Source organism: Podarcis vaucheri, assembly GCF_965113315.1.
Source record: "Podarcis vaucheri genome assembly, chromosome: 15".
Taxonomy (NCBI): Eukaryota; Metazoa; Chordata; class Lepidosauria; order Squamata; family Lacertidae; genus Podarcis; species Podarcis vaucheri.
Window position 1 is genome coordinate 10,479,233 of NC_138753.1, and position 15,793 is coordinate 10,495,025.

Genomic DNA, 15,793 nt, shown 5'->3' on the forward strand with positions numbered 1-15,793 from the left:
AGAGTGGCCAGCCAGAAGCCTCTTCCAGGAATCCCACAAACAGGACCTAAGCGCAACAGCAACTCTCCCCTCCTGCAGCCTCCAGTAGCCGGTATTACATAACTGATATTCATAGACATCTACTCTTGCACTCCTTTCATGTTGAAGCATTGCTTTTCTACCTTTCTACTTTCAAAAGCCTCTTCTGTGCCTTTAAGATTACCCTCTCTTATTCCAAGCAGAGCCTCGGCTCCTTCAAGACCATCCAAATCTATTTTTAGCCAATACCACCAGGATCCCTTCCTGAACGCCAGCGGCCCTTTCAATTACTACAGCTAGGATCCGGTCCAAAACTCTCTTCAGGTGCCTTCAGATTAAGTCAATCTGCCTCCTTTCCCCATAAGGTAAGATTTATATGCTTTTTCTAGTTCTGCTGCAGTGCTTTGCCACCTTTGGGATCGAGCAAGCTGCCTTTCCCCCAGCTGCATTCAGGGGGGAGAACTGTAGTCTATCCCTATTACTCTCCCCCCATCGTACTAGTGTGCTTCTGGGGGGATATGTTAGCAGTTCATTGATGCAGGTGAACTGGGTGAGTTGACCTCACCTTTTCTAAAACCCACTCCGGGATGCTTTGAAACGAGGTATCGTTTTACAAATGAAATTGGGCACCTGCATCTTTGCAATCTGACTTGTAGCCTCTGTTTATTTGGGTAGAATTTCCCCCAGTGAAAATGACCACTTTCATTATTGAGATATGTGTTTACTTTTGGTTCCTTGGGAAGGATTTGGACAGGAGTTGTCTTGCTGCTTTTTAAAAACAACATAAGACTGAAATATTGGACGCGGGGAGGACTTGCACATGTATCATGCTGAGAGCATGTCCCACATAAATAGTTGTTTACATGGAGAGAAGGAGCCTCATGGATAATTATCATGGTGTAATTTGGAAATGGAGGGTGGGTGGAGTTGTTATTTAACCTTGATTTTTTGCCCCTTTAAAAAACATCCCATTTGATCTGATTGTTTACTTGAATCAGATGCATCTTCTCCCAGTTGTGGAAACTTTTTCAAGCATGAAGTATTTAAAGCACTTGATCTGGAAAACCACATTCACATCCACACCATACAAGTAAAGGACTACCATACTACTGCAATAATCATGGTTTCTTTCCAAGAATCCTGGGAAGTGTAGTTTGTTAAGGGTGCTAAGGGCTGCTCAGAAACCCCTATTCCCCTCCCAGAACTACAACTCCCAGAGTTCCTTTGTTAAACCACTCTGGGAACTGTAGCTTTGTGAGGGGAATATGGGTCTCCAAACAATTCTCAGTACCCTTAACAAACTACAGTTCCCACGATACTTTGGGGAACCTGTGGCTGTTAAAGTGGTATAGCAGTGATTTAAATGTATGGTGTGAATGTGGTTGTATATATACGCTCTGCACAAGCAGATACCCAAAGGGATATTTAGCATTTAAAGAGCTATTTAAGGTTCACTCAATGACATATGCCCAGTCTAACTTGGTTTCCCTCCCCACCCCTTTATTCTGCTAAGCTTCCCCATACCATATCACAGGTGGCTTATGAAGATTCCCTTTAATGTAGGTGCTACTTTTCAGTGAGGGACGTGGGTGGCGCTGTGGGTTAAACCACAGAGCCTAGGGCATGCCGATCAGAAGGTCGGCAGTTCGAATCCCCACAACGGGGTGAGCTCCCGTTGCTCAGTCCCTGCTCCTGCCAACCTAGCAGTTCAAAAGCACATCAAAGTGCAAATAGATAAATAGGTACCACTCCAGTGGGAAGGTAAACGGTGTTTCCATGCGCTGCTCTGGTTCTCCAGAAGCAGCTCAGTTAAGCTGGCCAAATGCCCCAGAAGCCGTACGCTGGCTCCCTCAGCCAATAAAGCGAGATGAGCGCCACAACCCTAGAGTCGTCCGCAACTGGACCTAATGGTCAGGGGTCCCTTTGCATTTACTGTTCAGTGAGCTATCTGAATCTGTCTGGGGCGCACAGGATCAGTAGGGCAAACCTCAGGGGGTCAGCCTGCTTGGTAACCTTTCCCAGAAGAGAGCTAACTCCACTGCTGGCTATTTGGATTGATGGGGTGGAAGGCAGGGAGCCGAATCCAGAACCAATGAGAGGTAGGACTTCTAGTTTTGATCCCATCCTCCTCCCCCTGCCTGCTGAGATCTAGAAGGGCAACGCTGAGACTCAGAAGAAGCTGACAGCCATGACCACCTCCTGAGTTGGTTGTAAGTTGGTTGGGAGATCGGTATTGGCTGGTGGCAGATTGGCATTGGCAGAGCAGTGCCCTCACTCACCCTAACAGACCAGCCTCCATAGGTCAACTGCACACTGGAAATGCTTGGCTGAACTGCTTCCCCCACAGGTCTTTATAAGTGGAGGTCAGGGAAGTCAGCACCATGGATAACTCCCAGTGAGCCTTGCTGATTGGAGACCTCCCTCCTATTGTAGCTATACAGTGGTATCTCTGGTTAAGTACTTAATTCGTTCTGGAGGTCTGTTCTTAACCTGAAACTGTTCTTAACCTGAAGCACCACTTTAGCTAATGGGGCCTCCTGCTGCCGCCACGCCGCTGCTGCACAATTTCTGTTCTCATCCTGAAGCAAAGTTCTTAACCTGAAGCACTATTTCTGGGTTAGCGTAGTCTGTAACCTGAAGCGTATGTAACCTAAATTGTATGTAACCCGAGGTACCACTGTATAGGGATGGATCTGAAGGCAGATCCGCACCATACATGTTTAGGCAAGTCTACCCAGATGTTTAGAAAGCTGAGGTCATCTTAATCTGTTTTTTAGTATTTTAACTATTGTATGGTTTAAAGCAGGGTTGTAATTTTTTTCCTTGATTTTACTGTTTTATCTTTTGTCAACCTATCTGAGGTTTCTTACAGTGGTGTGTAAATTTTATGAAATAAATAAACAACACATCTACAGCACATGAAATACTTGTTCAAACCACATGACTTCCCCCAAAGAATCATGGGAACTGTAGTTTTCCTATAACTGAAATACCGCTCCTAGCACCCTTAGCAAACTACAGTCCCCAAGATTTTTTGGAAGGAGCTATGTGCTTTAAAGAGGGACGCGGGTGGCGCTGTGGGTTAAACCACAGAGCCTAGGACTTGGCAATCAGAAGGTCGGCAGTTCGAATTCCCGCGACAGGGTGAGCTCCCGTTGTTTGGTCCCTGCTCCTGCCAGCCTAGCAGTTCGAAAGCACGTCAAAGTGAAAGTAGATAAATAGGTCCTGCTCTGGCGGGAAGGTAAACGGCATTTCTGTGCGCTGCTCTGGTTCGCCAGAAGCGGCTTAGTCATGCTGGCCACATGACCCGGAAGCTGTACGCCTGCTCCCTTGGCCAATAAAGCGAGATGAGCGCCACAACTCCAGAGTTGGCCACGACTGGACCTAATGGTCAGGGGTCCCTTTACCTTTACTATGTGCTTTAAATGTTCATTGAATATGTTTTAAATGTATAGTGTGGATGGATCTGACCTTGGCTGAAAGCTAAATCTGAAGCCTTCTCAGGAGTGAAAGAAGCAAAGTGTGGATGAGAGCCACATACTGTGGCCTTTCTCTAGGAACCCGCCTCCCCAGCACAAAATGGGAAAATCTAAATAGCGTTCGAGGCATAACTTTTCATTAGTACCACAGAATAGAAATAAAAGGTTGAACTCCCCCTCCCACCTGCTGTGACCTCAATAACCATCGGACCCCCAGGGAGAGATATTTGCATTTCAAACTAATGTGTATGTTAAATACAAAGATCCATCTAAAGTCACTTCTAACTTGATCAAGTAAGTTAATGTTTCTTGGTCTGTTCGTTAATGAACTCCCTTTCTTGATTAAGCCCTGAAGCCAGTTTTGTCTTTTCTTCCTGCTTTCTCAACCACGTATAGGAAACATTTGACCCCCCAGGTGCTTCTGAACTGCATCTCCTACCATCCCTAGCCACTGATCATTCTTGCTGAGGCTGGTGGGAGTTGTAGATCAGCAACGCCTGTAGGGTTACACCTGCTCTATCCCAAAGATCCTAAGCTTCCACACATAGCTCCTGTTCATTGAGTTCTCATTTTCTGAACCATTTCTACCAGATGTATAGCTATTTGTCCTGCAGTGGGAAGTGGTTTCCTAGTACCAGACTAATACCCCAATTCTCTCTTGTACCAGATAGAAACGCTTACAGGACACTGGAATCAGTTTCAGATGTGTATCAGATACACAGCTTCTTGAGCAAACATGGTAACAGTTCCCACCAGTTATATTATAACTGAAGTGTCTGAATCTCTTCAAGGGCAGCTCATATATAATGCGTTACAACCATCTAGCTGGATGAATACCAGGGTTTGGATAACTGGAGTTTGGGCTATCTGACCAGAAAGGGGACAAAGCTAGAGTAGATATATATGTTACACTTTCAGGTGCCATAGGACTGTTGACTAAATATCTAACTCTTAACCAAGGAATACTTCTAGGTTAGCTTCATCTATTAGCAAATGCAAATTAAAACAGAGTTTAAAAGTCAAAGAGTGTCTTTATCAACTAGTCCAATTAGTGTTGTTATGAGCAGTTCCTAAATTCAGGGATTTACCAGGAAATGTTCAAGTTGCTCAATCAGCAATTTCATCACCCTTAATAGGATAATCGCTTTCCTTGAGTGATAGGATAATCTCTCTCTAGCAGATTGTACCTCCAGACAAAGATAAACTGTGATTAAACAGTCAAAAGACCTTGTCTATTTGATGCAAACTTGTGGCATCCTGTAAACCTTTCAAGCGAAGGAAAATAGAAGCTTTTGACCTTATGTTAGACTCAGCCCAGCCAAGTCAGGAGGTCATAGGTAAGCTGCATTCACCATGGCGGTTTGTTCCATTTCCCTGATGTTTTGCTAATTGTTAGTATGTGGATTATATTTGAGCTTTCGCACAACATAAATACCATTTCTGGAAATATAACAGAGTATAGCTCAAAGTTAGTGCTTATTTCAGTCTTATTTGCAAATTAGCTCTTTTATGGAAGCAAACTCAGAAATGACCATTCAGTTTTTTCAGTGTTTCACTACATTTCTGGAAGTGGCCATTATTATTATTATTATTATTATTATTATTATTATTATTATACCCCAGCCATTCTAGGTGTCTTCCAACACATATAAAAACATAATAAAATTTCAAGCATTAAAAACCTCCTGATATAGGGCTGCCTTCAGATGTCTTCTACAAGTTGTGTAGTGTAAAAGTTATGCCTTCAGGAAATGGAGTTATGGCTATGCAGCCTACCCCTCTCTCTTCCCAGGCCAAGGTGAATAGGAAGGCCTTGCTGCATCACCATCCCCTGGACTCCCATAGCACCAAGTAGTTGAGGCAGTTTTGCCTCAAAGGTGGCCCCTATCCAGCTCCAGAACCTCAGTAGCAAGCTTTGGTACCAACCCATCACCTTGAAAGATGCTAAAGGGGAATCAGTGGGCTGAAACAAAACTGTTCCCCTTCCTGCACCTAATCGCCCACTGTGACCAAATTAAATTAAAGACCAAATTAAAGACCAAATTAAGTAACATGGTGGACCATCTAGTGCAGGCATGGCCAAACTTGCCTTCTAGATGTTTTGGGACTACCGCAGCTCTCCAGATGTTTTGAGACTACAGTTCCCATCATCCCTGACCAACTGGTCCTGTTAGCTAGGGTGATGGGAGTTGTAGTCCCCAAACATCTGGAGGGCCAAGTTTGGCCATGCCTGATCTAGTGCCACCAAGCAGCTATTTAGCATGGAGTAGGAGACATGGGACATGGGTGGCGCTGTGGGTTAAACCAGAAGTTTGGCGGTTTGAATCCCCACGATGGGATGAGCTCCCATTGCTTGGTCCCAGCTCCTGCCAACCTAGGAGTTTGAAAGCATGTCAAAGTGCAAGTAGATAAATAGGTACCGCTCCGGCGGGAAGGTAAATGGCGTTTCCGTACACTGCTCTGGTTCGCCAGAAGTGGCTTAGTCATGCTGGCCACATGACCCGGAAGCTGTACGCTGGCTCCCTCAGCCAATAAAGCGAGATGAGCGCCGCAACCCCAGAGTTGGTCACGACTGGATCAAATGGTCAGGGGTCCCTTTACCTTTAGCTAGGAGACAAAATCAACCCACAAGCCAAAACATATGTTATCCAAACATTCCTACTCAGGCCGTAAGTGAGCAAATAAATCACACTGAGAGACAGGGAGTGTAGCTGCTGCTGCAAAGAGAAGTGAGTGGGAGGTGGTTGGCCAGCCCTTAAATGGGAGGCTGCCTCTTTTGGTCATTGAGCTACAAATGCACCCTGCCAGCCAGTAACAAGGTGGAATGAATGGCAGAACAGGGCTGTTGAAAATATTATGAGCAGGACAAAGTTACATTATGAACCAAGTAATTGCAACATTACTCTTCTGCTCTTTTTTGTTGCTAGGAATGGGATTTATGCATCATACACACATTGCTTTTCTTCTCCTCTCCTCCCTAATGGGACAAACCTTGCAATGTATGAATCATGTGTACTGTGCTGTTCTTATTTACATTTATTCATCACTTACTACATAAAATGCCTCGAAGAGACTGACAATGGTAAAACAAGAACAAGGACATACAAATGCAAAGGTTGAAAACAACACTACTTGAATAAAATGGCATTATTTATGAAAAGTGCTTATCTGGCAATATCATAAGGAGGGACAACAGCCTAGGGTGTCATTTTGTCATGTAGGTGGTGTGTGTGTGTATATATTTTATTAATTGATATTAATAATAATACCATATGATCCCAATTAAAAACTAAATGTTGCCTCTTCACCCAGGTCTTAAAGGTTGATAATGATGGTACCAGGTGTAATAGGTTTTGGTTCTCATTTCTCAGAAGAAGCCACTTCACTGTAGTTCAAATGAAAATTGTCTCCCGAGCGGCCGTTCCCTACCTGGAGGCCCACTGCTGGAATTCTTTCTAGGATGGCTATGCGTAAAACACTCCCAGACCCTTACAGACCCTACCTTCCCCTCAGGTAGACAGAACCTTGTCTGCCCATAGAAAATCCCAATCTCTGAGACAATTTACAATCTGATCCCACTGACAGATAAACCCTATCCGAGTCCACTCAGATAGTGAGAGGCTATTTCTGCCTACTCAAGACAGAAAGTCTCTAAATGAATTCCCTGGTCCCAGTCTAACCCAAAGAAAATCCAGGCTTCCTCTCTCCCAAATGGTCCCTATCTGGCCATTAACTGTCAGCATCTAAGTTCCACTTTCTCTCTCCTGAATGGCTGATCAACACACCACCTTCCTCTGATTCCTGGGTCACCAGGAGGCAGACCAGGAGGCATCACAGAAACCTCTTTCAGAAAGAAGAATGGGAAGTCGGATGAATTCCCCAAAGTTCTCGATTAGAGGGTAACAGCTGCACAAACAGTTAAGCTTTCCTCTGTAGCCTGTGACTTGAACTGGTGTAATTTCACATTTGTTAATGGAAAACTCTGCTGGGAGACATTAGCTACAGTTCCATCGGAATGATGGGATTTTCTTTGATGAAATGTGCATTTGGGATTAGCGGAAGGCGATTTTTAAAAGGGGTTTAAGTTTTAAGTAGAAACAGACAAGCATGTTCCTTAAGAAAATCCCAATCAAACATAATCTAAACTCACAGTTATGTGTGGTATTGGGTTAATCTTGAAAAGAAGGGGTCAAATACTCTATTAAATATTGGTCTGTAACACCATGCAGTTACAGTCCTTTGAAATTCTTCCAAAATAAAGACCCATCTCTTCTAATATACATTGTTTTTTTCACAGCCAGCCAGTTTTGAGGCACTAAAATGCTAGAGATGTGGTCTAGACCAGGCTTCCTCAACCTCAGCCCTCCAGAGTTGGCCTACAACTCCCATGATCCCTAGCTAGCAGGACCAGTGGTCAGGGATGATGGGAACTGTAGTATCAAAACATCTGGAGAGCTGTGGTTGAGGAAGCCTGGTCTAGACCAGCGGCAGCCTATGTGATGTCCTCAAGGTGTTGTTGGACTACAACTCCCATCAACCCCATCTGACACGACTAATGATCCAGGAAAAATGGATGTCGTAGTCCATCAACATTTCGAGAGCACCTTGTTGGTTACCCCTTCTCTAGATTATTCCTGTTGATAAATCTAAAGGTGTCCTGCCATTTCCTCTTAAGAAGTCATTGATAAATTTGCCTTTGTATGAAAGACATCTCATCAGGTGCAGCCCATAGTTAACTATGAGAGGCATTCTGTGCATTGCAGTGTTTTACTGCTTTGATCTTTTGAACTGCTCATACCTGATTTATTGGTAAATGGATAGTTACAATCTAATTTTCATACAAATGTTTATTGTATTTGTACAACCCTTTAATCATGCTGTCAATGAAGCAGCGTGTCCTCAGGTAACAGCTTCTCATTAATGCACACATTAAATAGATTTATTTCTATCATCCCTGTAACAATGCATCAGTGCTCTCACCTTATGCTGCAGATGGAGGGACATAGCTTAGTGGTAGGGCTTATAGAATCATAGAATTTTAGATTTGGAAGGGAACATGAGGGTCATCTAGACCAACGCCCTGCAAAGCAGGAATTTTTTTTGCCCAAAGTGGGGCTCAAACCCATGATGCTGACATTAGGAATGCCACGCTCTACCAATTGAGCTATTCCAGATATCATTCTTTGTAAACAGGAGGTCTCAGGTCCACTTCCTGGTATTTCAAGAGACAAATTCAATATCTGCACATTTCTAGCCATGAACTTCCCAAACCAGTGTTCCACCTTTGTTCTTCCACAATGTTCCAATAAAGTTCTCAGCTGAAGAACTGCAACAAGATGCATTTAAAAGTGTGTGTTTTGTGAGGCAATGGCCACATTCATACCATGTAATTAAAACATTATTGGACTACTTTAACACTGATGGCTTTTCTAAAATAATCCTGGTGTTATAAGAAAAAAAACTGCTCCTTTTTCCCTTATGGGGTACCCAAGAGCCCATATAGAGTCCTTAAGTAGGTTCTCTATGGGTAGGAGAAAATGACAGAGGCCAACCAGAGAATATTGAGAAGCAAAGCAGCTAGTGAGCATGATCTTTATTAAACTGTTGCAATAGGGTCCCCCGCTTACCCCACACAGAGAGGGAGGAGAGTAACCTAGAACAATGGTGTGCAAGCTCTTATATAGACTTTTGAAAATTACCTCCCCTGTAGCTCAATACTACCCCCCAAACATCATACATACATCACTGAAGGGGCAGTCTACCGCAGAAAACTTTTCTGCCAGGATACCTGATAATGGTCACTGGTTGCTTTTACCTGGGCATCCTGGCCATTCTTTTGCGATGGTAAATACTCAGTTCCTGAATCCAGGTCACAGGCTTACCCTATTCGTACACAGATACACCCTTAAAACAGGATTTGTGAGCAAAGAGACAATGGGAAGGCTTTCCCATTTCCTTACTCCTTGCAGAGAAACATTTGAGGTCAATTTGGGAGAGTCAAAATGGTTTCAGGATTGCTCTCCCGTTTCAGACATGTTTACCTTGTAAATTTATGAACATATGATTTTTATATATGAGACCTTAGAATTCCTATAACACTGGGAGCTGTAGTTAGCTAAGGGTGCTGAGAGTTGTTAGGAGACCCCTGTTCCCCTCACAGAGTAGTTCAACAATCAATACCTCTTTCCAGGAACCTCAGGGAATTGTAGCTCTGTGAGATGAATAGGGGCTTCCTAACAACTCTCAGCTTCCTTCACAAACTGTTTCTCTGGCTTTCCCCCCACCCTGGAAACCATCATGCCTAGTTTGGCAGTATCTCAAGAGGAGGCCAAATATATGTTTTTAAAAAATGGCAATATCATGCTATTTTCCTGGGTGCTTTTCTGGGCATTGTACATATTGCTGTGATGAGCCTAAATTGATTCCTTCCTGCTCTTGCAACATTTCTCTGTAGTTTAATGGACTTACTGAGTGGGCCATAAAATATAATGTGAAAAATCTAAATGAAATATATAGCATCAGGGAGGGAATGGCAAATATAGTTATAATGATATTAAAACCTTGAGCACATTGAGGTTTATTTCTGTGATTTAATATTCTCCATTTAAAAGGAAGGCTTTTGTTGCATTAGTGTTTCAGATAATGTTGTCGGCCTCAAAAAATCCCAATGAAGTTAGGTTTATGAATCGGTGGCCGTCGGGCAGCCAAAGCTTTCATTTGTTTTCTGTTATACTGTCCAGTATATTCCCACCTGGTGACATAACCATGTCAGCAGCTCTCAGTAACAAATCATGGAGGTTAGAACATAAGAACAGAACTGAAGATTGTACGTGTGAGAACCAAATTAACAGATCGAGTCATCCTTGTCAATGGATATCAGTGGCTGCTAGCTGCAATGGCTATGCTCTGCCTCCAGAATGCTTCTGAAAATATTTGTGGAAGCCAAGGGAAGGGAGAGAGCTCTTTTGCTCAGGTAGGTCCTACTTGCAGATTTCCCACAGTGGTTGGCCACTGGGAGAACAGGACGTTGGACAAGGTGGACCATTGGCCTGACCCAGCAGCTTCTTCTTATGTTCTTATTCCCATTCCTGCATATAGTCTAGAGGACAAACACATTTAAAGAGGGCCATCATTGATACCTGGCATGGCAGCGTCTGGAGTTCAGAAAGGTTCTAGCATGGTCTAAGCTTGAAATGGGCTCCATGCATATATGAAAAGTTCAAAGAGCATCCACGTGCGACATCTTTGTCCTTTGGGAAAGAAAACATGAATGTTATTTTTCTTTACAGTGGTACCTCGGGTTAAGAACTTAATTTGTTCTGGAGGTCCGTTCTTAACCTGGAACTGTTCTTAACCTGAAGCACCACTTTAGCTAATGGGGCCTCCTGCTGCTGCCGCCACCCCACTACCGCGCAATTTCTGTTCTCATCCTGAAGCAAAGTTCTTAACCCGAGGTACTATTTCTGGGTTAGCAGAGTCTGTAACCTGAAGTGTCAGTAACCAGAGGTACCACTGTATTTCTTTATTTCATAGCGCAGTTGGTAAAGCATGAGACTCTTAATCACAGGATCATGGGTTCGAACCTCACCTTTGGCAAAAAATAAATTCCTGCATTGCAAAAGATTGGACTAGATGACCCATGTGGTCCCTTCCAACTTCACAATTATATAATTCCATGATAATTCTATGATTTATTTCAACTTATGTTACATTGCATACAACTATTTACTTCCAGGTTCTCGGGGTTGCACAAAATTTCTTTCAATTTTTGTGCTGCATTTGTTGCTCTTCCTGTGCAGAGTAGAGCCAATGAAAATAAGGAAGACGACTAACTTGGGTCCATTAATTTCAGTCCGTCTGAACTTAGTAAGCTAGAATCGCTTGTTCGTAGCTTTTTAGAAAACCGCAATAAAAAAATGATTCAAAAGGAAAATACATGCCTAGTTAGGCTACCTGAAAGGTTTAGCAGCTGCTGAAAACATTGCCGTGAACACACCATATAAAAAGCATATTGGTACTACTGGCTATTTTATTTGCAATGCCTCTGTTCATGTTGACTTTTCTTCAACCGCTTGCACTGCAGACTGAGTTGATAAACCCAAGATATCATTTCTGGTTAGCCACAGCCGGTTCAGATCCTATCAGTACATACACTCTCATGTATAAATCCACAAATGCCAACGGGGGCATTAAAAATTGATGCCCACTTGAGAGCGGCCAACTGCCTTGTAGATTCTTGAAAAGAAAGCAATCCAATCCAATGGGAATTGAAGGTTCCAGTCTCCAGGTTTATTCCGTCTCTGCCAGCACTGCAACTTGGTCCTCATTTTGCTGGGAGAAAAAGAAATACTTCTTCATATTTCTAGAGCAGTATTTTTATATTAACGAGCAAAATGCAGCCGTGCGGATGTCATTATAAGCAACATTGCTGTATCTCAAACCACAGTAATCTAGAAAATAGTTCAAGACAGATGCATTGAGATGATGGAAAACTGATCCTGTAATAAATTGACGAGTGTGGGTGTAGCTTAGGTGCCAGAATGGCTACTAATTGGTTTAAATGTATAAAAACTATTATAAAGTAATTGCACTTAAAAGGCAAAATAAAACAATTCCATCATTGCATTAAAACATCTGTAATTAAAAGGTACAATAAAACAAACCAGTAAAAATCATAAAAATTAAAACAGTTTTAAACCCAAAGCAATTAGATCAGGAAATCCAAATTCAGGAGAATGCTTGCTTTAATATATTGTTTTCTGAAACACTCCCCTCCCCCAATATAGGCTCTCTTTTTTGTTGCAAAATTCAGATAACTGCACATTTCAAATGATGACAGTGTTTCAGTTCCCACTTCAGGGAGTGCAAATCTGAGAGATTCACCTTGAAATGCAAACTGAATTGAATGTGTCACCTACCCCTACTTGAACTTGACCCTGTCCCTTTGCTTCCTTTGGAATGAATGTGAGATCTCATTCCAATTGCTGGAAGCCTCAGGAAATGAAAGTGCTCCTGTGCTCAGATCCTGCTCAGAGGCTTCCCACATGTATCTGGTTGGCTACTGCGAGAACAGGGTGCTGGACTAGATGGGCGATTGGCCTGATTCATTAAGGCTCTCTGATTCATTAAGGGAAGTAATAGTGCCACTGTATTCTGCTCTGGTCAGACCTCACCTGGAGTACTGTGTCCAGTTCTGGGCACCACAATTCAAGAAGGACACTGACAAACTGGAATGTGTCCAGAGGAGGGCAACCAAAATGGTCAAAGGCCTGGAAACGATGCCTTATGAGGAACGGCTAAGGGAGCTGGGCATGTTTAGCCTGGAGAAGAGGAGGTTAAGGGGTGATATGATAGCCATGTTCAAATATATAAAAGGATATCACATAGAGGAGGGAGAAAGGTTGTTTTCTGCTGCTCCAGACAAGCGTACACGGAGCAATGGATCCAAACTACAAGAAAGAAGATTCCACCTAAACATTAGGAAGAACTTCCTGACAGTAAGAGCTGTTCGACAGTGGAATTTGCTGCCAAGGAGTGTGGTGGAGTCTCCTTCTTTGGAGGTCTTTAAGCAGAGACTTGACAACCATATGTCAGGAGTGCTCTGATGGCGTTTCCTGCTTGGCAGGGGGTTGGACTCGATGGCCCTTGTGGTCTCTTCCAACTCTATGATTCTATATCTTTATGTTCTGCCCTCCTTTGGCATGTTTTGAATACTGTTTTCTGCTCTCCTTCAGTTGAAAATCTGCTGATTAAACCAAGGCCTTGCAGTGGGGGTTTATGAACTGAGATGAAATTGAGTTTTGACTTGGCATTCACAGCCTACACCATTTATAACTGAGAGGTTGGCAGAACGGTTACATTGCAGGCTAAGAGATGGGATACAGTCTTTCAGGCTTGCCATTGTAGATGATAGTTTCTCAGAACAATGAATCTGCCCGAGGTATTAGAATCCTGAACTTTATTCACTCCTGGACTGCTGCCATTTGAGAATTCATTTCTCATCTCCCAACCAGAAGCGATATCAAACATCTAAGATGTTTATAGGCCCAGTCATAAAAAGAGTGAGACTGACTACTTACATAGTGCCAAAACAAGGAAATGCAACCGAAAGGACACAGATTTGCATAAAATCCCCATGTGCTAATTTATAGGTATAAATGTAATCTTAGAAGAAAATATAATATAATTTAAATGTAAACACAGAGGCCCCTCCCAGTTGTTTGTTTGTCTGATGAGCGTGTTCTCCAATGTACCTTCGATGCAGTAATAGTGTGTTAATGAAAGATTTTTACTGCACTTACAGACCCTCCAAGTGTCCCTATTTTCCAGGAACAGTCCCGAATTTACAGAAGCCATCCTGGTTTCTGATTTGATCCTTGAATGTCCCTCTTTTCCTTAGGACGTCCCTATTTTCATTGGAGGGTGTGGAGTTATGCGACCCCCTGAGCCAAGGAGATAAATAGCTATGCAACCTTTGGAAGACATTTGAAGGCAGCCCTGTATTGGGATGTTTGTTCCAATGTGTAATGCTTTATTATGTTTTTGTATGCTAGAAGCTGCCTAGAGTGGCTGGGGCAACCCAGTCAGAATAATAATAATAATAATAATAATAATAATAATAATAATTGAATAGGACATGCCTATTTTCATCAGAGAAACATTGGAGAGTATGGACTTAAATATGTCTCTCCATTATAAATTCTTTGTGCAGACAGGAAGTCTCTTGCTTCTATCAACCTGCTGCAAGACAATCTTGGATCCTTTGCACCTGAAAATCAGAGCTGACATTGCTAATGATTAATAAATAAATAAGAGGACAAAGAGACTTGGACAGAAGGGGAAAACAAGCACATTCAGACATTCTTAGATCATGCTTCTTTAGAGTAGTATCCAATGCAAATCCATTCTACTCTGAGCCCATAACATTCAGACAGTAAAATATACAGTAGTACCTCGGTTTAAGAACGGTCCAGTTTAAGAATGATTTGGTTTACAAACTCCGCAAAACTGGAAATAGTGTCTTGGTTTAAAAACTTTACCTCGGTTGAAGAACAGAATCTGAACGGTGGAAGGGCACCGGTGGCAGGAGGCCTCATTAGGGAAAGTGTGCCTCAGTTTAAGAATGGTTTCAGTTTAAGACCAGACTTCCGGAACGGATTAAGGTCATAAACCGAGGTACCACTGTATTGTAAAGTTGTGGTTTTTATAGTTATCTTTTTTAAAAAGAAAGAAAGAAAGAACACAATATGATTCTGAGAAGGAAACCAGTCCCACCTGTCTGAGCTGAAAACAGAATGACTTTGGATGAATTTCCGCTCACTTATTTGTTTATTTACAGCTGCAATGATTGTAAAATATCTGATTTGTGAAAGGGAGAGGAAAGATATACAAGGGGGAAGATACAATAACTACTTTCCTAGTATAGTAGTATACCTCGAGTTACAAATGCCTCAGGTTACAAACGCTTCAGGTTACAAACTCTGCTAACCTGGAAGAGTTACCGCAAGCTGAGAACTTTGCCCCAGGGTGAGAACGGAAATTGTGTGCTGGTGGCGCAGCGGCAGCAAGAGGCCCCATTAGCGAAAGCACACCTCTAGTTAAGAACAGTTTTAGGTTAAGAACGGACCTCCGGAACGAATTAAGTTCGTAACTAGAGGTACCACTGTACCTTCTTTCTTCAGTGTTACAGGCCTGCTTCGAAAAAGCAGATTGCTGTGCTATATATACACACACAAACACAAATGGAGGGGAAAGGAGGTGATCTTATTATAAACTTGGGCATGCATCTCGCAGTTAACAAACTACTTTTTCCCATCCCCGCTGCAGAAATGCAGCCTCTTCTTTGCTCGTCAGCATCTTTGCTTACTGTGCTTTACACTCCGTATTATTGATTTACAATTTGTTGCTCGCTGCCGCTGAGTAAACTACTACCGTTGCTTTTACTACTCGCGTTACTGACTCACCCCCCTCGGCAGGATTGGATTTTGGAGGCTCGGCGGGCTGAGGTGCCAGGAGATGGCTCTTCGGGGAGATGTTGTAGCAAATTGGGAGTTTAGCTCTTTAAATGGTATCAGTTCCTTAAAAAAAAGAAGACAGGCAGCCTCCGGATTCTTTTAATTAAGCTTGTCCTATATTCTGTCTTTGCAAGTTGCTGCACTCATTCTGGCTCCTTCGGAACAGTTTAACCAACCACAGCAATCACACCATGGATTATGAAAGAGGCTTCCCCAACATCCTGACTAGGTAAGATATCTTTCTAAAATCTGGGGAGGTGGGGGCTTTGCAGCTGACATATA

At 42.8% G+C, this 15,793-nt stretch overlaps 1 protein-coding gene across 1 annotated transcript in view; it reads left to right on the forward strand.

Annotated features, from left to right (window-relative positions):
• Positions 1-236: 236 nt before the first annotated feature.
• CALN1 (calneuron 1) overlaps positions 237-15,793 on the forward strand; it is a 137,051-nt gene continuing 121,494 nt past the window's right edge. Inside the window, exons 1-2 of the mRNA XM_082201309.1 lie at positions 237-383; positions 15,646-15,740. The gene's annotated coding sequence lies outside the window, so the exon portion shown is untranslated. The remainder of the gene's footprint in view (positions 384-15,645; positions 15,741-15,793) is intronic.